The sequence below is a fragment of the Macaca thibetana genome, chromosome 11, assembly GCF_024542745.1.
Source record: "Macaca thibetana thibetana isolate TM-01 chromosome 11, ASM2454274v1, whole genome shotgun sequence".
Classification (NCBI taxonomy): domain Eukaryota; kingdom Metazoa; phylum Chordata; class Mammalia; order Primates; family Cercopithecidae; genus Macaca; species Macaca thibetana.
In genome coordinates this window covers 98,951,940-98,974,561 of record NC_065588.1, presented here as the reverse complement: position 1 = coordinate 98,974,561, position 22,622 = coordinate 98,951,940, and the positions used below count along the sequence as shown (strand labels likewise).

The 22,622-nt window shown below is 39.5% G+C and overlaps 1 long non-coding RNA gene across 2 annotated transcripts in view; it reads right to left on the bottom strand.

Moving 5' to 3' along the window:
- Positions 1 to 22,622, bottom strand: part of LOC126931786 (uncharacterized) — a 216,440-nt gene that overhangs the window by 4,280 nt on the left and 189,538 nt on the right. For both annotated transcript variants that reach the window (XR_007717923.1, XR_007717924.1), the window contains exon 2: positions 12,752 to 12,850. This is a non-coding gene — a long non-coding RNA (uncharacterized LOC126931786). The remainder of the gene's footprint in view (positions 1 to 12,751; positions 12,851 to 22,622) is intronic.

The window sequence follows — 22,622 nt, the reverse complement described above, 5'->3', positions numbered from 1 at the left end:
GGAGATGAAGTGGCCACCTTGTGAACAGCTTGAATGGTTGGTTGCCATATAAAAGACCCAGAGGAAGACTTTGGGTTTCCCAACTTGAATCACTTAGTACATTGCCTGGCACACAATAGGAGCTCAATAAATGTTTGTTAAATGAATGTACACCACACTAGGACATTTTAGCTCCTGAGATTAATGGGTCTTGGGAAAGAAAAATGTCTATGTGTAAATCAGCCACCAGGGGGCGGGTATGCTTCCCCCACGTAATAGAAACATTGACCTTGGCAAAGACAACTGGTAGGGAAGAAAAAAAAAATCTTTAACTGAACAAAGTGCTTTCTCCAGTTTATACCAAAAAAGATTTCATGAAATAGAATTGGCAACATCACAACAGACCCTTTGTTGTGTGTTTGAGCTGAACATCTGTCCATGAGACTCAGCTATGGACAGCCTCCTGACTTAGGGTTCTTCTGACTCTGTTAAAAAACAAAAAAACAAAACAAACAAACAAAAAAAAAACCTCCAAAATAAAGTGTAATAAAAGGAAAGTACAATATTCCCTGAAAAAATTCAAACTGTACATGCTGAACAAAAGACTTATTTTTTCCATTCAACTTTGCTGTTTTGAATTTCCTTGAACTTACTTCAAAATAAAATTTGGGAAGAAGAAAACATTGCCTGTGGCATAGAAATGGTCCAAGATGGCTGGAGGGATCTACCTACTGAAGAGGGCTGCAATCGCCCAAGGTGAGATAGGATGACTGTTTAATACATGTGGAAATAAAAGCAAATAAAACACACATACACCATAAAAAATGCCTTCGAAGACTTGGGTTCTGCCTGCCAACCACATTTTCCCCATTAAACAAAGGTTGAATTTTTGTCAACAACCAATTGTTTGACAATATTGGGTGTGTTTTGCTCTGAGCCAATGCATGCTCTAGACACAGGTTTTCTCTACACATGTTGTCAGACTTCTGAGTTGAGGGATAGGAGAGTTTCCAGAAGGCATCTCGTAAATGTAAGTCAATAATCTATACTCAAGCTATGAGGATTGATTGGTCATTCACTATGTACTGAGATTTAATCCTGTGGGAGAAATAAACAAGGTATTGAGACATGGTCCATGTACCAAATAACAAAGTGGTTTTTTTGTTAGTTATTGAGGATGTTTTAAAATATATATTTGTATTTAATTTGAAGATCCAACATTCAAGTAGTTGGCTGAGTTTAAAAAAAAAAAGCTTTTATTCTGGATGTGTAGGGTAATGAAAAAAACTTGTAAAGGTCAGAAGAGGCCCCTTTTATGGTTCTATAGTCAATTATAGCACCTTCTGCTATTTGTCCCTCTCCAAATCCTCTCATAGGTACAATGTAGGGAAAGAGGGTTGGATGTTTAAAAAGAGTATAGGAGACTTTGTGCTTAGTGTCTCAAATGTCTCACTATTACAAAGTGTTGACCATTTTGGGTTTTGTTTATTTGTTTGTTTTAGAAGGAGTACTAATTTCATAATTTCATGTCCCAGGAGCTTCTGTGTACATTACATTCATATCTTTGTTTCCTATTTTCACTTAATTATTTAAATAAGAAGGCATAATCATTCTCAAAATGTTTTTTTTAATCTTTATGGGTAAATAATAGGTGCATATATTTATAGGGTACATGAGATATTTCGATACAAGTGTGCAACTCATAATAATTACATCATGGAAAATGGAGTATCTATCACTGCAAGCATTTATCCTTTGTGTTACAAAAAATCCAATTATACTCCTTTGGTTATTTTTGAATGTACAATTAAATTATTATTGACTATAGTCACCCTGTTGTGTTATCAAATACTAGGTCTTATTCATTCTATATTTTGGACCCATTAACCATCCCCACCACCCCCTTAACCACCCACTACCCTTCCCAGGACCTGGTAACCTTCCTTCTACTCTCTAACTCTGTTAGTTCAGCTGTTTTGATTTTTAGATCCCACAAATGAGTGAGAACTTCTGATGTTTGTCTTTCTGTGCTTGCTTTATTTCACTTAATAGAATAGCCTCCAGTTCCATCCATGTTGTTGCAGATGACAGGATCTCATTCTTTTTTATGGCTGAATAGTATATAAGTATCACATTTCTTTATCCATTCATCTATTGATGGACATGGAGGTTGCTTCCAAATCTTGGCTATTGTGAACAATGTTGCAACAAACACAGGAGTGCAAATATCTGTTTTATATACTAATTTCCTTTCTTTGGGGTATATACCCAGCAGTGGGATTGCTTGTACATATGGTAGTTTTAGTTTTTTGAGGGACCTCCAAACTGTTCCCCATAGTGATTATACCAATTTACATTCCCACCAACAGTGTGTGAGGATTCTCTTTCTCCACATTCTTACTAGCATTTGTTATTGCCTGTCTTTTGGATTCAAGCCATTTTAACTGGGAAGAGATGATATTTCATTGTAGTTTTGATGAGCATTTCTCTGATAGTCAATGATATTGAATACCTTTTTATATGCCTGTTTGCCATTTGTATGTCTTCTTTTGAGAAATATCTATTCAAATATTTTGTCCATTTTTTGATCAGATTATTAGATTTTTTTCCTATAAATTGTTTGAGTTCCTTATAGGTTCTGGTTATTAATTCCTTGTCAGATGTAGAGTTTGCAAATATTTTCTCCCATTCTTTTGGTTGTCTCTTCATTTCATTGGACTGTTTCCTTTGCTGTGTAGAAGCTTTTTAACTTGGTGTGATTCCTTTTGTTCATTTTTGCTTTGGTTGCCTGTGCTTGTAGGGCATTACGCAATAAATTTTTGCTCAGGCCAGTGCCCTAGAGGGTTTCTTCAGTGTTTTCCTTTAGCAGTTTCATAGTTTGAGGTCATAGATTCAAATCTTTAGTCCATCCTGATTTAATTTTTGTATATGGTGAGGGCTAAGGGTCTAGTTTCATTCTTCTGCATATGGATATCCAGTTTTCCCAGCACCATTTCTTGAAGAGCCTGTCTTTTCCCCAGTGTATGTTCTTGGCACCTTTGTTGAAAATGAGTTCACTGTAGGTGTGTGGGTTTGTTTCTCTATTCTGTTTTATTGGTCTCTGTGTCTGTTTTTATGTCAGTACCATACTGTTTTTGTTACTATAACTCTGGAAGATAATTTTAAGTCAGGTAATGTAATTCCTCTAGTTTTGTTCATTTTGCTTAGGATAGCTTAGGCTGTTCTGAGTCTTTTTTGGTTCCATATAAATTTTAGAATTTTTTTTCTATTTCTGTAAAGAATGTCATTGGTATTTTGATAAGAATTGCCTTGAATATGTAGATTGGTTTGGGTAGTACAAACATCTTCACAATAATCATTCTTCCAATCCATAAACATAGGATATTTTTCCATTTTTGGGTTTCCTCTTCAATTTCTTTCATCAGTATTTTATAGCTTTTATTATAGAGATCTTTCACTTTGGTTAAAGTCAATTCCTAGGTATTTAATTTTATCTGTGCCTAATGTTAAAATTTCTTTTCTAAGATTCTTCACTGTTGACATCTAGAAATGCTACTAATTTTTGTATGTTGATTTTGTATTCTGCAACTTTACTAAATTTGTTTATCAGTTCTAACAGTTTTTTGTAGTCTTCACATTTCTCCAAATATAACATAATATCATCTGCAAACAAGGATAAATTGAGTTCTTATTTTCTAATTTGGATGCCCTTTATTTATTTCTCTTGTCTGATTGCTCCAGCTAGGACTTCCAGTACTATGCTGAATAACAGTGGTGAAACTGGGCATCCTTGTTGTGTTCCAGATCTTACAGGAAAGCCTTTCAGTTTTTCCCCACTCAGTATGATACTAGCTGTAGGTGTATCATATATGCCTTTTATTATGTTGAAGTATATTCCTTCTATACCTAATTTTTTGAGGGTTTTTATCATGAAGGGAGGTTAATTTTATCAAATGCTTTTTCAGCATCAATTGAAATGATCATATGGTTTTTGTCCTTCATTCTATTGATATGATGTATCGCATTGATTGATTTGCATATGTTGAACCATCCTTGCATCCCAGGGATAAATCCCACTTGGTCATAATGAATGATCTTTTTAATGTATTGTTGAATTTGTTTGCTGGTATTTTGTTGAGGATTTTTGTATCAATATTCATCATAGATATTGGCCTGTAGGTTTCTTTTTTCAATGTGTCTTTGTCTGGTTTTGGCATCAGGGTAATACTGGCCTCACAGAATGAGTTTGGAAGTATTCCCTCCTTCTCTATTTTTTGGAATAGTTTGAATAGGATTGGTATTAGTTCTTTACATGTTTGATAGAATTCAGCAGTGAAGGCCTTGGATCCTGGGGTTTTCTTTATGGGACACTTTTCATTATGGCTTAGGTCTCATTACTTGTTATTTGTCTGTTCAGATTTTTAATTTCTTCATGGTTCAATGTTGGTAGGTTATATGTGTCTAGGAATCTGTCCATTTCTTCCACATTTTCCAATTTGTTGGCACATAGTTGCTCATAATAGCTACTGATGATCCTTTGAGTTTCTGCAGTATTCATTGTAATGTCTCCTCTTTCATCTCTGAATTTATTTATTTGGACATTCTCTCTGTTTTTCTTAATTAGTCTGGCTAAAGGTTTGTCAATTTTGTTTAACCTTTCAAAAACACAACTTTTTTTCCCATTGATCTGCTATCTTGTTTTCGTTTCAATTTTATTTGTTTCTGCTATGATCTTTACTATTTGTTTTATTCTAAACAAGACAAGATTAGGTTTGGTTTACTCTTCCTTTTCTAGTTCCTTAAGATGCATTGTTAGTTTTTTTTTTATTATTTGAAGTTTTTCTTCTTTTTTGATGTAGGCACTTATAGCTCTAAACTTCCCTCTTAGTACTGCTTTTGCTGTCTCCCATAGATTTTTGTATGCTGTGTTTCCATTATTTGTTTGAAAGAATTTTTCAATTTCCTTTTTAATTTCTTCATTGACCCACTGGTCATTCAGGAGCATATAGTTTATGCTTGTATTGTTTCCAAAATTATTCTTGTTATTAATTTCTGGTTTTATTTTATTGTCATCAGAGAAATGCTTGATATTATTTTAATTTTTTGAATAATTTAAGAATTGTTTTGTGACCCAACATGTGGGCTATCCTTGAGAATGATTTAAGTGTTAGGAAAAGAATATATATTCTGCAGCCATTGGATGAAATGTTCTGTAAATATCTATTAGATTCATTTGGTCTACAGCACAGATTAAGTCTGATATTTCTTTGTTGATTTTCTGTCTGGAAAATCTATCCGATACTAAAAGTAGGATGCTGAGGTCTCCAGCTATTATTGTATTGGGGTCTGTCTCTCGCTAATAATATTTGCTTTATATATCTGGGTGCTGAAGTGTTGGGTGCATATATATTTAAAACTGTTATATCCTTTTGCTGAATTGACCCCTTTATCACCACATAGTTACCTGTTACCTTAGTTATTGTCTTGAAATCTATTCTGTCTGATATAAGTATAGCTATTTCTTCTCTTTTTTGGTTTCCTTTGGCATGAAATATCTTTTTCTACCCCTTTATTTTCAGTCTATGTGTGTCTTTATAGATGAAGTATATTTCCTGTAGGCAAACAACTACTGAGTATTGAGATACATATATCTATACATTTTTTTTTTTTTTTTTGAGATGGAGTCTTGCTCTGTTACCAGGCTGGAGTACAGTGGCATGATCTTGGCTCACTGAAACCTCTGCCTCCCAGTGATTCTCCTGCCTCAGCCTCCTGAGTAGCTGGTATTATAGGCATGCGTCACCATACCCAGCAAATTTTTCTACTTTTTGTAAAGACGGGGTTTCACCATGTTGGCCAGGATGGTCTCGATTTCCTGATCTAGTGATCTGCCCGTCTCTGCCTCCCAAAGTGCTGGGAATACAGATGTAAGACACTGTGCCCAGCCTGTTTTTTTGTTGTTGTTGTTGTTGTTGTTGTTTGTTTTTATCCATTCAACCAGTCTGTCTTTTGATTGGAAAGCTTAGTCCATTTACATTCATTGTTATTATTGATAAATAAGGTCTTACTCATGGCATCTTGTTATTTGTTTTCTGGTCTTCTCTTCCTTCTTTCTTTCCTTCCTGTCTTCCTTTTAATGAAGATGATTTTCTCTGATAATACATTTTAGTTTCTTGCTTTTTATTTTTTGTGTACCTGTTGTATGTTTTTTGGATTGAGGTTACTATGAGGCTTGCAAATACAATCTTATAATCTATTATTTTCAGCCAATAACAACTTAGCACTGTTTACATAAACAAACAAGCAAGCAAAAAGAAAATGAATAAACACTCTCTGGCTTAACTTCATCCTATCATTTTTTAACTTTGTGTTATTTCTATTCATATCTCATCGTACTGCCTATGTCTTGAACAGTTGTTGTAGCTATTATTTTTGATTGGTTTATCATTTAGTCTTTTTCCTTAAGAGTAGTTTACATATGACAGTACAGTATTATAATGTTCTGTGTTTTTCTGTGTATCTACCACTAAGAGTGAGTTTTGTACCTTTGGATGATTTCTTCTTGCTCATTAACATTCTTTTCTTTCTGATTAAAGTACTACCTTAGCATTTCTTACAGGACAGGTCTGGTGTTAATGTAATCCCTCAACTTTTGTTTGTTTGGAAAGATCTTTATTTCTTCTTCATGTTTGAAGGATATTTTTGCTGACTATACTATTCTAGGATAAAAGGTTTTTGTTTTTGTTTTTGTTTTTGTTTTCCTTCAGCACTTTAAATATGTCATCCCACTCTCTCCTGGCCTGTAAGGTTTCCACTAAAAAATTTGCTGCCAGATATATTAGAGCTCCATTGTATGTGTTTGGTTTATTTTCTCTTGCTGCTTTTAGGATCCTTTCTTTATTCTTGACCTTTGGGAGTTTGATTATGAAATGCCTATAGGTACTCTTCTTTGGGTTAAATCTGCTTAATATTCTATAACCTTCTTGTACTTGGATATTGATATTTTTCTTTAGGTTTGGAAAGTTTTCTATTATTATCTATTTGAATAAACTTTTAATCCTTATCTCTTTCTCCTGCCTCCTCTTTAAGGTCAATCACTCTTAGATTTGCCATTCTGTGACTGTTTTCTAGATCCTGCAGGCATATTTTGTTGGTTTTTTCTTTTTTCTTTTGTCTGGTCTGTGTATTTTCAAAAGCCTGTCTTCAAGCTTACTAATTATTTCTTCTGCTATTAACAGACTCTGATGCATTCTTCAGTTTGTCAATTGAATTTTCAGCTCCAGAATTTCTGCTTGATTCTTTTAAATTATTTTAATCTCTTTGTTAAATTTATCTGATAGGATTCAGAATTCCTTCTCTATGTTATCTTTAATTTCTTTGAGTTTCCTCAAAACAGCTATTTTGAATTCTCTGTCTGAAAGGTCACCTATCTCTGTTTCTCCAGGATTGATCCTTGGTGCCTTATTTAGTTACTTTCTTAAAGTCATGTTTTCTTGGGCAGCCTTGATACTTGTAGATGAGTGTATGTATCTTGGCATTGAAGAGTTAGGTATTTATTGTAGTCTTTGCAGTTTGGGCTTGTTTGTATTCATCCTTCCTGGTAAGGCTTTCCAGATACTCAAAAAAACTTGGTTGTTGTGTGATCTAAGCTGTATCTACTTTAGGCACCCCAAGTCTAGTAATGCTCTGGTTCCTGTAGACTCATAGAGTCTTGAACACGATCCACAATTCTCTGGATTACCAGACAGAGATTCTTGTTCTCTTGCTTTATATTCTCCCAAACAAAGTCTCTCTGTTCTGAGCCACCTAGAGCTGGGGGTGGAGTGACACAAGCACTCCTTTGGCCACCAGCACTAGGATTGTACTGAGTCAGATCTGAAGGCAGCACAGCACTGAATCTCACCCAAGGTCTTCTGTAGCCACTCCCTGGCTACCGTCTATGTTCGCTCAAGGCCTTGGGGCTCCAAAATCAGTAGATGGCAAAGCCAGCCATGCCTGTGTCCTTCCCTTCAGGGTGACAAGTTTCCCAGTCCCCAGACAGGTCCAGAGGTGCTGTCCAGAAGCCAGGGACTAGAGTCAAAAACCTGAGAAGTCTACCTGGTGTTCTATTGTACTGCAGCTGAGCTGACACTCAAACCACAAGAAGCAGTCCTTCCCACTCTTCCCTACACTTTCCAAAGGCAGAGAAGCCTCACTCCATGGCCACTGCCACCACAAGCCCACAGTGAGTACTGCCAGACTGCCACCAATGTTCCCTTAAGGCCCAAGGGCTCTTCAGTCAGTTTGTGCTGAATACTGCCTGGTCTGGGACTCACCCTTCAGGGCAGTGAGCTCCCCTCTGGCCCAGAGCAGGTTCAGAAATGCCATCCAAAAGCCAAATGCTGGTATTGGGGACCCCAAAAGTCCACTTGGTGCTCCACCCCACTATGGCCAGAGCTGGTACCTAAGGTGCAAGACAAGTCAACTGTACATTTCTCTCTACTTGTCACAAGTAGAAAGATCCTTGCCCCATAGCTACCACAGCTGGGAATGTGCTGAGTCTCAACTGAAGCCAGCGAGTCTCAGAGTATTACCAAGGCCCACAACGTTCTGGATAGTTTACCTGGTTATGGATGCTGGTTATTTAAGGTCCAATGGCTTTTAAAGTTAGCAGGACTGCCAGGAGTGGGTTCTTCTTTTCAGGGCAACATGTTTCCTTCTAACCCATGGTGTGTCTAGAAATGTCATCCATGAGCTAGGGCCTCACGTCTCTAATGGGTTCCTTACCCTGCTGTGGCTGAGCTGGTATCTAAGATGCAAGACAAAGTCCTCCCCACTCTTCCCTCCTCTCTCCTCAAGCAGAATTAAGGGGTCTCTTTTGGAGCTGCAAACTATGCAGCCTGTGGTGAGGGGAGGAGTGATGCCAGCACTTCTTTAGCCACCCTAACTGATGTCTCAGTAGGTCTAATTCCCTGCACAGTCCACTGGCTCTGTGCCCATTTCAGCATTAGGACTCACCTAGGAGTTGCAGTTCTTGTGGCCCAGGCTACCTTTGAAATGTATTTGAGGCCCCAGAGCACTTTAGCCCACAGGAGCAAGACTTGTGGGAACTTATGTTCCCATGCTGGGATTGGCAATTCCTCTCAGTCTTGGGCTGGTTTAAATGCCCCCTCCATGGTTTAAATGACATCCATGGCTGGGTGTCATGTGAGTTTGGTCTGTTTTTACATTCTACTTGAACAAGGCAGCACTGAGTCAATGCCTCATCATTACTCCACGCTTCCTCTCCCCAGAGCATAGAAATGCTTCACACCAGGCCACCACTGCAAGTGGTTTCAGGAGGGGTGGCATTAGTGATTCAGGACTGTTTCTCCTGCCTCTTCTGTGCCTCTTTCAGTGATAAAACCAAGTTAAAACCAAGTACTGTGAATACTCACATGATGATTGGTTCTTATGAAGGTGCTTTTGTGTGTGTATACATCTTAAATTGGTGTCCTTGTTGGAGGGACAATTAGTGGAGCCCTCCAGTCCACCATCTTGCTTCTGAAGAATTATCTCTAAATGTTGATGAATGTAGTCACCTTTGGGGAGAAATGAGTTTGTTTTGAGAATGTTTATGTGAGGTGAATAGTTACTAGTATTTTCCAGTTATCAATTAAAATAAAAAATAAATAAAAGAAAAATATTTAAATATTTCCCAAACAAGAAACTGAATATAAAGTTTCTAAAAATATGATTATTTTATTTAGCATTCAACAAATATATATTGGGGCCTACAATGCAAAAGATACTGCCCCGGATGCCATGCAAGATTCTAAGAAAGCCTACAATATACTCTTTCCCTTCAAAGATTTTATAAACTGGAAGAGATAGAAGTAGAAAAATTAGGCTACCAAAATATGCAATATTAAGCAGACAATGATCAAGGTCACCAGGAAGATCAAAGTAAGTTTCATAGGGTTTCAGAGAAGGAATTGATTCCACTGCATTTGAGCAAAAGTACTCTTGGGGGAGCTAGGCAAAGGAAAGAATATAAATCAAGGGGCAGAAATTGGAAATTACTGGGAAATTTTGAGCCATCACATTTGATTTGACAATAGATTAATTTTAGGACATTACTGAGAACTGAATCTTGAAAGATCTTTTAGGACCTTAAATGCCATTTTAAAGGCTAGCTTAATTTAGCAGAGAGGTGAAACCAGCAAAGACTTTCATCAGAAGTGGGCTTTAAGAAGATCAGTTTGCCAAGGCGGGTGGAGCATTTGAGGTCAGGAGTTCAAGACCAGCCTGGCCAACATGGTGAAGCTCCATCTCTACTAAAAATACAAAAAAATTAGCTGGGCATAGTGGCAGGTGCCTGTAATCCCAGCTACTTGGGAGGCTGAGGCACGAGAATTGCTTAAACCTGCCAGAGGTTGCAGTGAGCCGAGATCGCGCCACTGCACTCCAACCTTTGGTGACAGAGCAAGACTCTGTCTCAAAAAAAAAAAAAAAAAAAAAAAAAAAGAAGAAGAAGATCAGTGTATCTGAGGTGTGTTAGATAATTGGAAAAGGAGAAAATAAAATTAAGGAAACAATCACCAAACAGGCTATTGCAAGTATTGCAAGCATCCAAGCAGAAAGATAAACTATACATTCAGGTGAGAGCAACTGCAGTGGAAAGCAGGGAGTAGAGTCAAGAGCCAGTGCAGAAAACAACCAAACAAACAGAAAAAGTGAGTTAAATAAATAGAGTGATGCAGTGTAGAGGCAAATATGTTTAGTTTGCATGACTAAGCTAATGTTTATACCATTTACAAAAGTAAAGAGGCTGAAAAGGCTGAGTCTGTTTTAAGAAGAGGGGAATGATTTGGGTATTGAACACTCTGGGTTAAGATGCCAACAGTATACTAGCGGAAAAATCCAGCAGGTAGAATTGAGGGACTATGATCCAGGAGGCAAGAGAACTCTGGAGGCAAGGATTTGGGAGTCATTTCTATAGAGGTAAAGGGTAGTCACCGAAACCATGGCAGTGCATGAGACAAGGGGAGGGGAGGGTAGAGTGAAGGAAAAAAAAAGGAGGAGAGGAGAAGAATCTCAGGAGTGCCAAGGAGGCATCATTTAGGAAACTTGAGAAAAACTATGCCTGGTTGCAAGAGAACTACTACAGTAGTGTAGCAGGAAGCATTCATTTCAAGAAGCAAGGGGATGTCAGCAGTGTCCTATGCCCTGTAGTGAGGGAAGGGTGAGAGTAAGGCTGAGAAAGAAAGAAAAAACTGACTTGGATGATTTGAGAGTCATCAATGGTGAAATCATTACACCACCAATTATGTTTCAATATTGCAATTTGACCAGAAGTAAGATCCCAATCAGGATTGCAATCTGCAGATTGGAATGAGATGAGGTCAGAAAGAGGAGCCAGCCAGTGCAGGCTACTAATTTAACAAGGAAGGAAAAGAGAGGTGGGGTGCACATTGAGAGGGCATTGTGTGGGAAAGACTGAGGGTCCTTCTTACAGAAAGGGAAAAGGGTGAGACTGAAATTACCCAAGAGGAGATCACTGAGTGATGTTTGATCATCAGCCCAGGTCGGGGCCTTCAATTTGACAAGGAGAACAAACCTTCCCCAGATGCCAAAGGAAAGGAAGAGAGTGAAGAACAAAGGAACATTTTGAGATGGAGAGGAATATGAGCAGGGAAGATGGATATTTCCAATGCAGAGTGGGAGCTGGTGGCATTTTAGAGAGGTAGGTGGGGAGGGTGAGTCTGAAGATTTGAGAATCATGGAGAAGCTTTAAAACAACCCCTAGGCTGGTGTCAGAGGACACAATAAGAGTAACAAGTAAGGAAGTAAAAGGCTGGTAAGCAGCAACATAGTTGGTTCTCTCTCTCTCTCTGTGTGTGTGTGTGTGTGTGTGTGTGTGTGTGTGTATGTGTCTGTCTCTCTGCCTGTCTTTGTCTGCCTATCTGTCTGTCTGTCTCTTTTTGGGCTCTCGGACTCTCAGGCTCCTGTGGGCCTTGACTTTCAGATCGGTGACTGCTCCCAGTCAGATTTCAAAGACAGGGTTGGAACTCCAAGGTTGGCAATTCCAGTCACTAAGACCATGCCACCTGAGATTGCTGGGAGAGGCTTTTCCAGGCCCCTCCTGCAAGAAAACAGATGCCAAAGAACAAGGTAAAGAAGTATGGAAAAACAGGGTTGGACCCTAGCCATCTTTTTACTACTCACTGCACTAAAATGTCAGAATCGGGGAAATGCCTGACCTCGTTTCTTGGGAAGAGTGAGGCGTATATCAAAATACATAAATCCTAAAAAGCTCATTGTGAAGGGCAGAGTCCTAATAATTTGTATTTTGATAGCTTTTAAATATTTTTCAAGTGGGTGTTTCCAGAAGTAAGGTAAATAGTCCCATTTTGTAGGGCTTTTGATTAAATTCCAAACATATCAATGTTCTGGGGTGTGTTCAGTGACTCTGATACCTCTCGGCAGGTTTGCCAAGAAAGTGCAAATGTGAGTCTCAGGGAAACAAGGAAACCATTCTCCCAGTCTCCCAGTAGCAAGTTGCAGGGCTGTGCAAGGAAGAAATGTGCAGACTTGTGTCTCCCCAGTGAAGAAGAGATTAGAATTAGAATGGAATAAATTATCCATGTGGGCAAGAGCTGTTACTATGTAACAATAACACTTTGTGTTTCATTCAAATTGCAAACCCTTTGACATGCCCTGAGCTTTTACTTTCTCTCTGGACTCCAAGAAGGGACTTACTAAGTGCATCCTAGGTCCAGAGAGAAGCTGCCCCCTCCCCCAACCCACTTACTGTGCCTCACTCTTTGCTCCTTCTTCACCAGTTAGTCTCCTTCCATTCCTTTTAGCCCACCTCTGCTCAGTCTCCATCAGCAAACAGTCCATTTTTTGCCTGGAGGAGGAAACAAGACTATATTGAGTACACAAAAAGACATTTGCTTATTGAGATTCTATGAGATCCTCACAAAAATTGTATAGACAAGTGATGGTCAAAATATTTAACAATACATTTGACACAGTCATCAGCCACCCAGAAACTATCGAAGTTTTACTGAAGCAGAATGGATTCATCCACTGTGACAGGCGTTACTTCTTATTTGTTGGACTGTGGAAAGGTCCTAGGACAGGGTAGGGCATGAATGCCCAGAGTAGCAGGAATAGGAGATACTCGAGTGGCAGTAACTTTTACCAACTGGGACAGAAGTATTTCAATGTTTCACCAACCAGTACTGCTGAATCTTAGACATGACTTATGTCCATATAATAGATAAAAATTGGGCCATGGAGGTGTTAAATAATTCATCCAAAGCCACTCATTGAGTACCAGGTTTGGGACCCATTGACTCTACTGTGAGGCCTTTTCCACCACTCCCCACCTCACTGGCTCAATACCTCTTCTCCCTCATCTATCTATCTCTGTTTAGAGATGAGAATATTTAGTAGTCTGGAGAGGGCATGCAAGGGCACCTGAAGACCCTCTCCCAGGAAAACTCTAAAGCTGTGTCTATTAACTCTCTCCTGTGGTCCCACTAAAAGTTTTCTCAGTAGTAGTAAGGTCAGGGGAGGAGATTGAAAAGAAAACTTATTATTTCCTCTTTTTCCCCTAATGAGGCAAGAATCTTGTTTGGTCTGTTCTTCATGATGTCCTCAGAGTACAGCACATGATTGATTCCTAATACAATTTTGTCAAATGAATGAGTGAGTGAGTATAAAGGTATTTCTGCAAAGTACCTTTATACTTTATCTCATTGGACCCTCAAGGAGTGTTTAGAAACGTTTGTATTTCAGTTTACTAATAAGGAAGCTCAGCTGCAGAGAAGAACACTCATTATCACAATACTAACTGGGGTGGAGTCAGGATTGTGACTTGCCAGATCCCTGTCCAGGGCCCTTTCTCCCACATTGCAGTATCCCCTAAATATGAATAAAAATTAATAGAATTAGAAAAATGAAGTTACTTATAATTTACAACCTGGAATATACTTAGTGATGAGCAATGGCAAACAGGAGAGCTGGATCTGCTTCTCTCTCCTGTTTACCACCTCACTCCCACCGCTATTCACCAGACCCAAGCCAGTCCCTCACTCCCTCCAGGGCTCAACTATGTGACTCTTGGGTAGGATCGGACTTCACCTCTTTGTGATTTTTTAGTGAATTTCCACAGGGAATTATGTTTTGTGAACTATGCCAGCTGGCATAGCCCTTCCTTACACACCACCCTCACTAAGTTCAAATATGACACTTAATGGAAAGAAAAGATTGCATCCATCTACCTAACTAGGGAAAATATCTACTCGCCAACTCCCTCCCTGAAGCCTTTAGAAGATAAGGGAATTGAGTGGCTTCATACAGTTGCCTTCTTTTTTTTCTCTTTTTATCTATTACAGAAGTTTTCAAAGTGTGGTTTCTGTACCAGCAGCATTGACATCACCTGGGAACTTGCTAGAAATGCAAATTCCAGGCTGGGCGCAGTGATTTACGCCCGTAATCCCAACGTTTTGGGAGGCCGAGGCAGGTGGATCACGAAGTCAGGAGTTCAAGACCAGAGATATGGTGAAACCTCATCTCTACTAAAAATACAAAAATTAGCCAGGTGTGGTGGTGCACACCTGTAATCCCAGCTGCTCAGGAGACTCGGCAGGAGTTGAACCCGGGAGGCGGAGCTTCCAGTGAGCCAAGATAGCGCCACTGCACTCCAGCCTGGGTGACAGAGCGAGACTCCATCTCAAAAATATATATATAAATAAATAAATAAAATAAATGTGAATTCCAGTGTCCCAGACCCACCAGAATTAGAGGTTCTGGGGGTGAGGTCCAGGGATTTGTGTTTTAAAAGCCATGTTGGTGATTGTGGTGTGTGCCAAAGTTTGAGTACTACTATTTTCTTATATCCTGTTTTTTTCCTGCCTAAGCCAGGGAGTCACTTACTTTCTGTTCCCAGAGGTCTTTGGGGACCCCTGTGCTCACTCAGTGCTCTAACCCTTCTTCTTTCCACATAAGAGCCTGTAGTGTGGTCTTGTTAATGACAATTTTAATTTATCTCCATGAGGTAAAGTGCAAGTAAAGGTAAAGTAAGGGCTGGAATAGATGATCTGGTGAGATTTTTTGAAATCTAGAAGCTCTGATTCTTCAGGAGAGCCATATCAAAGCAGATGGCTTAAGGAGGGCAAAGGAGGACTTCTGCCTTGTGAGTTTCCTTTTGCTGTAGGCCCCAGGATGGGAGTGAAGTGAGGACACAGGCCAGTTGCCAACTATGGTTACAGCCCCAGGAGATCTTTGATGTTCTCCCCTTGCTGTCTAGGTCCCTGTTTTCAAGAATTTATCAGAATGACCCAGACTTATTAAACTTGTTCTATGTACCTTGGACAAAATAACTGCTGAGTCAATCCTGTAAGGAGTCTTGTATTGCCAGCCTAAAAACCTGTTTATAGTTGACTTCCTCTGGCAAACTGCTATGAGATGCAAGAAATAGCACCATCAATTTGGCACATACTGAACCATTCTCAGCATTTGCATTAGGTAGGTAGTCAATGCAAGAACAGATCACAAATATATCTTAAAAATCCAATTCCTGCCTCTCTGTCTCCCTCCTCTCTTGCCCCTTCTCCTATCTTTTCCCAAATTCCTACCCCTGAAAAGATGAACTGAAGACTCGGAAGGAAGATGATTTTTCCACATTCTGAAATTCTGACATTTAAGAAAGAAAGAGCCTAATCCTTGTTCAGTTGCCAGGCTCTGATATGCTTTTCCTGTTTAAGCATTCATAATCTACCACTCATTGATACATCTTGCCAACCACAAAAATTACTTAACTTCTGACCTTTGTAAACTTTCCTCCCTCACAAGTTTCTTCAAGTTATGAAAGCACAGTAAGTGGATGGAGATGATTGCGTAGGAAAAGACAAAAATGTTAGTCTCCACTGAAGACAACAGGCAAAGGTCCTAGATTAAAGTTATGAGACTTGAGTTCTAACCAGGCCTTTGCTTCTGGTAACATCCTGAGAATTGGGGCAGGTTACTTCCCCGTTGTGGGTCACTGCAAAACAAGGGGCCTCAGCAAAGCAGATCTCTAGTCTGTTTTCCAACTCTGATACAGTGACTAAGCAGGTATGACATAGATATGTCCTGTTTAGGGGTGTCAGTGTCCTTATTTGAAAACCCAGGTTTGGTGATAGCAGGTAGACTTCAACTTTTTGCCATTGGTTTTCACTGAGAGGAATGTGGGAAAGGGTGTAATGGTTGACCAACAGGTCTGCCATAGATGTGATAGGAAGAATTCCCAGAGTTTTGTGTGTTTCTTTCATAGTTCTTTTGCCCTAGCAATAGTTGTATGTGTGTATCTGTTTAGTGTATTTTAGCTGCCTAAAATATAAGTGCCATCCCGTAATAGAGCCCTGTGCTTGATACAGAGCCTATCAGCTGATAGGTGCTCAATACGTTTTGAATAAATGAATGAGTCTAAATAGCTTAAGGACCATATCTTGAGCATTTGGCCAACAGCAGGACAAGGCTCCACTAGTATTGGACTCACATAGTTAGAATAACCTCATTCCATTTGTCCTTTAAGGGTCCTTGCCAAATCTGATCCTTATTTCCTCTAAGACTGATCTCAGACCTTCAACTTCATAGAGGAAAGGGCAGCGGTGGTGGGAGGAGGAATTTTCCTGGGATTCAGTGAACGCCTCTTTTTGATATTGCTTCTTTATAGTATTCACTGAGAGTTTGAATAGGGGGTAAGCAGCCTGAGAAAACAGGTTCTGGCTTTCCAACCACCAGGTGAATTTTCATTGACGTAAAGACCCCATTCTGCTTCCTTTTACTCTTCATTTGTGTGGGAGGGTTCATATTGTTATCGTTGGGTATTAGGCTTTACGTAAGGCTGGGAGGAAAGAAGGCTTTCTTGGTAAGCTTGGCTCTGTGGCTTGGCAGTCGCACAATTAAATGACTTTATTCCCAAACCAGATGTTCTAGTTGTTTTAATAATATCTTATGATCCCTCCTCTAAATAAAACAAAAAATCACTCCATCAGAAAGTTCTTCAGGATTAGAAGTTCAAACTCTGCTATCTGATTTTACCCACCAGAGGGTAGCACCAAGATGAATTTGGAATAAATCCCTGACAAAATTCAGACATGGTTTGGGATGATTTGTTCTGGATTCTGTGTAAAAGTACCTGAGGCCACCAAGATGTCTGTAAATGCCTCATAAAGTTTCTGGGAAGACACTGGTCTCCATTTGTTCCTAGGAATAGTGTTGGGACATTGAGTAAATCCTTATAAAGTGGCACGGATTCATATTCTCCGTGGATAATCAGTTTACCTAGAAGTTTATTGTGAGCTCTTCCACTGTATGTGAAGTTTGAATTCAATGATTGTTGAGGTCTCTTTAACTCAATCATTCTAAGAATTCTTGTAAGAATAATATATTGACTTTTCCAGACTTGTCCAAATCTGCATTTAATTGGCCTGCAATAAGAAGTGGCTATTGACTTGAGGTATATCCTGGAGAGTCAAAGAATGACACATTTGGTCATATCCTAGAGCAAATGATGACACATTTGGTCATATCTTAGAGAGTCAAAGGATGACACATTGGATCATATCCTAGCGAGTCCAACGATTACATGTTTGGTCATATCCTAGAAAGTCAAAGGATGTCAAATGTGTCATCCTTTGACTCTAGATTATACCCCGAGTTCATATGAACTTGGGAAGATTGGGGGCCTTCTCTGAGGCCCAGGGACCCTTTTGTTTAGCTCTATAGGCCTCTTATGAACAAGAACCACGTATATATTTTTTCACCTTGGTATTCCCAGTCCGCAGAAGAATGCTTAACATAAACAGATCCTCTCTTAATAAATATCTATTGAAAGAATGAATAAATGACTAGATGTAATAAGTGAATAAACATTCTTTCCATCAGGCTCTTGAAAAATTGGAAGCAAATTACACATTTTTAAAAATTAACTAATTAATTAAACTATTGAGCACTGGGTGCTAGGCACTGAGAGTTGAAAAGTTTCTGATCTTAAGGAACTCAGACTCATGGGAGCAGCAGACAAGAAACTGGATGATTACAGTTGAGGTCACATGAAAAAGGAGAACAAAAGGTTTTATAGAATTACAGAAAGTGATATCTGGCTTCTTCTGGAAAAGATTAGGGACAACTTTCTCAGAGAGGATGATGCTCAGTCCTGAAGGGTAAATGAGGGAAACTCAGTGCAAGGAATGTCTCCTTCAAGCAAAAGATCCTCAACACAAAGAGTGAAACATGTTTATCCCTCCATGTGCACAAATCTCCTGCAGGACCAATAGTCAAAGAGAGGATACAATGTAGCACAGAAGTTAAGAATACAGTCCCTGGGCTGGGCGTAGTGGTCATGCCTGTAACCCCAGCACTCTGGGAGGCCGAGGCAGGCGGATCACTAGGTCAGGAGATCAAGACGAGCCTGGCCAACACGGTGAAGCCCCATCTACTAAAAATACAAAAATTAGCTGGGTATGGTGGCACACAGCTGTAATCCCAGCTACTCGGGAGGCTGAGGCAGGAGAATTGCTTGAACCTGGGAGGCGGAGGTTGCGGTGAGCCAAGATCAAGCCACTGCACTCCAACCTAGGTGACAGAGCGAGACTCTGTCTCAAAAAAATAAAAAATAAAAAATACAATCCCTGAAGATAGATTACCTAGGCAGGAATTCTGCTTCTATCCTGCCTATAAGCTGGTGTGACCTTAAAAAGTTAATTAAACTCTTTACATCTCCATTCTTTATTTCAGAATTAAAATAATAGTCCTGATAGCCTCATGGGATTGCATGAGGAAGAAATAAAATAAAACATGAAAAGTATTCAGAATAGACCTTAACAAATGGAAAGACTCAATAAATATTCATTATTATTATAATCATTGTTACTACTGTTGAGTAATTCCTGGATGTGACACATGTTGAGGGCATGGTTTGGGGACAATGAGAGAGGGAACAGATGAGTTAGTGAAGGACCATGCTGATTTGATTTGAAACAACAATAACAACAACTGTATCAACCCTATCTAAATAATGACCACTAATTTTGGTGCACCCACTGATCTTCCGTGGGATTGTTCTCGTATTATTCATTGTTTGAAGAATGAAATTAAAAATCCATGGGTCTTACCATATCACTGTCAAACCTGCCTCCTTGGTTGCTAGAACAGATTGGGAAATGAAATCATCCACATCATCGTCATCATCACCATCATATTTATAAATATGTGAAGACAAATCCACCTTTCCAAATTAAATGTTCATTGTCAAATTTGTTTTAAAAACCATTACTGAGCACCTTCCATGTGCATGGGAGTCAGAGATGACTATGACATGACTCCTGCCTGCAGGGCTCAGAGCCTTATAAAATAGGCAGACGTAAACACAGAAAAATAGACTATAATAAGTGTAATAAGTGCCAAAGGAGAAGTCTGCACAAAAGCATAGAGAAGCAAGAAAATAAAGCATACAGAAAGAGCAACATGTCTGCCTAGGAGTCAGGAAAGTCTCCACAGGCAATAAGTAGAAATATGGTGAACAAAGATAGGAAAGTCAAGGACTCTCAGATTCAACCTGATATACCTTCTACACTTAAGTACCTTGTACACAATGGAGCTCAATAAATAGCTATAAAAGTGTTGAATGGATGAATAGAGAAGCTAGTTTTTCACATCACTCCCTTCTTTTCTACCCCTCCCAATTACATCTTCCCACACACTCTCTTCTACCCCAAGGGGAACCTCCATTTCATTACTCATCCCTTGCACTGCCTATTCTTTGGTAAACCTCTCAAAAGCCTTCTCTATGATTGCTTAACAAACACAGGTGTCCTGGTTAAAGCTTACAACATTTAAATCATGAGGAAAGACTGACACAAATGAGTATTTCTTGCTAATTTTCCACTGGAGAATGCAAAGTGCTGAATCAGAGAAGAACAGTGTGTGCTATGTGGTCACATAATGACCATGCCATGTCCCACCTGGCCTTTCCCCCTGAACAATCCAGCAGAATGACAGGTCTGGTGAATTTCACTTCTATATACACAGACACCAAGCACAAGTTCCCACCAGTGCCAAGAGGACTAAACATGACATGCCCTGTGTCTCCTCACCACTGTATCAGAAAGAAAGGAGATCTTACAGAAATCTAGGGAAATGGGACCCCTAAACCATCCCACAGCTGCAAGCAATGCTGTGCTTCACTCAGCCAGCCCCTGCATCTTGTTCAATCCACCCTTCTACTCTGCACCAGCCCCACCTCTGCTCTATCCCTTGTGCACCCAGATTTTATTCTCAGTACTAGACAGCCAACAGTTTAAAACATCTTCCAAATAAAATCACATTTTCTTCTCTTTTCATCCCCAGGGCATGGTGTGTCCAAACCATGTGCAAACTTCACTCCTCATAAATCATTTGTCTAATTGACAGAAGAGGGGGTTTTGTTTAGAGACTGACAAAATTCAAAAATTCATGTGACCCATATTCTCCAAATTCCTTGATGGTCTCTTGTTTCCCAGGAACTCTCACAGGCTAGAGAAGGGTCAAGTGACTGCACTCCAATTCTCTCCCCATTTCTCTAGTCTGAAAAGATGAGAAGATCATCTGGGATTTACAGTGAAGTGTAATTTGTGTGGCCTCCTTGCATGAGGATGTGATGAAGTGCTCAGATGCAGAGCTTTTTCTTATACATAGATTGCACACAGTGCAATACAGAGAATTCTTCACGTTTTGGAAGAAAGAAAGAGAGAGAGAGAAGGGGAGAAGAGAGGAGAGGAGAGGAGAGGAGAAGAGAAGAGAAGAGAAGAAAGAAGGAAGGAAGGAAAGAGAGAAAGAAAGAGAAGGAGGGAGGGAGGAAGGAAGAGAGACAGAAAGAAAAAGAAAGGGAAGGAAGGGAGGGAGGAAGGAAGGAAAAGAAAAGGAAAGGAAAGAAAAAAAAGAAAGAAAGAAAGAGAAAGAAAGAAAGAAAAATAAGAAAAGAAAGAAAAGAAAGAAAAGAAAGAAAGAAAGAAAGAAAGAAAGAAAGAAAGAAAAAGAAAGAAAGAAAGAAAGGGAGAGAGAAAGAGGGAAGGACAGAAGGAAAAAGGGGGACTTTCAAATATTTGAGGAAGCATTCTAGAAAGTTCTAGGGGGACTAGAAAGTGGTAAGATTACAGAGAGAGAAATGCAGAGAGTAAGAGAATTGAAGCAGAAAGAAAAACAGGAGGATGAAAACAATAACAACAGGAGGCTCATACCCAGAAGTTTCTTCCTTGAAAGGCTGAAGCCAATCTGCCACTTAAATGCAATTCTAAGCTCAGAGAGGAGGTAGTCAATATCTGTGCGCTGACTTCTGTAGGGTCCCAGAATACCATGGAGTAAATGGCATCTAAGAAGAGGGTGACATTATGTTTCAGGGAGAGCCCTTCTTTATAATCAGAACATGTGGGTTGTGGCCTCAGTTCTGCTGACAAAGCAAATGATCTCAGGCATGTCTCCATATGTCTGGCCTCAGGTGTACTGTATCCTAGTCCAAGTGCAACCCCATCTAACCACCTTCCCTGTGACCACTGCAGTCCCTATTGCCATAATCTTTCTCCTGGGGAATTGCAACAGGATCACAAAGAACTGAAAAGATTATCTGGCCCAGGATCCCCAGACTTGGGCATACATTAGAATCATCTAAGCAGTTTTTAAAAATACAAAGTGCTAGGCCCCACTGCAGCCCCAGTAAATGGGCACTGCTGGAGGGTGGTCCTGGCTACTGTATTTTTTAACAGCCCTCTAGGTAATTCTAATGTGCCTATCAGGACACAGAACCACTGTTCTAGACCAATCACTGGGAAACAATTTATTTATGTATTCAAAGCTATTCTTGAGTGCCTATAGGATAGCAGGAATTGTCCTGTGCATTTAGGAGTGACCACGAAAAAGTGCTATGCCCTTTTATGTTTGACTGGAGGAAGACAGACATACATAAAGAAGTCAACCACATAGTTATAGACAGTGGTACGTTCTTTATAGAATATAAGATATGGGGATGTAATAGAAAGTAATTGGAGGAGTGCTAGGGTGGTCAGAGAAGGTTGCTTTAAGGAGTTGGCCTCAGAGCTGTGAACTAAATGACAAAAGGGGATCCTGCAAGGAAGTCTGGATAAAAAGCATTCCCAAGCAGAACAGCAAGTGCAAATGTCCAGTGGTGCTTGACTAAGAGACTGAAATGTCAGCATGGCTGGAGCAGTCTCTCAGTAAAACAGGGATAGTGAACCTACCCCGAAATTATCATATTGTTATCTTTTAAATATGTGTGAAGTACTAGGAAACATTTGCAAAAGAAAAGCCCAATAAAAATGCAAGAGGTGTCTTGTTTCATTGTTATCACACCTTTCTAATGTACTTCAATGGCCCAGACATCCAATGACACAGCCCTATGACGCCCACTAATAGCTGTGGTGCCCAATCACCGCACCATGATGCAATTGCAGATTCTGGGCCTGGGCTTTTCTGGGAAGTCATAGGTAACTTTTGCAGAGATGAAGCTATGTTCCAGGAATCTTCTGTAATAAAATGCTGAGACAGGTTTCCATTTATTAGATTTTAGTCTCTTTATGCAAGAGACAAAGTTGAAAGTAAAATTCAAAAGTCCTTAAAATACACCAAAGAAAGAT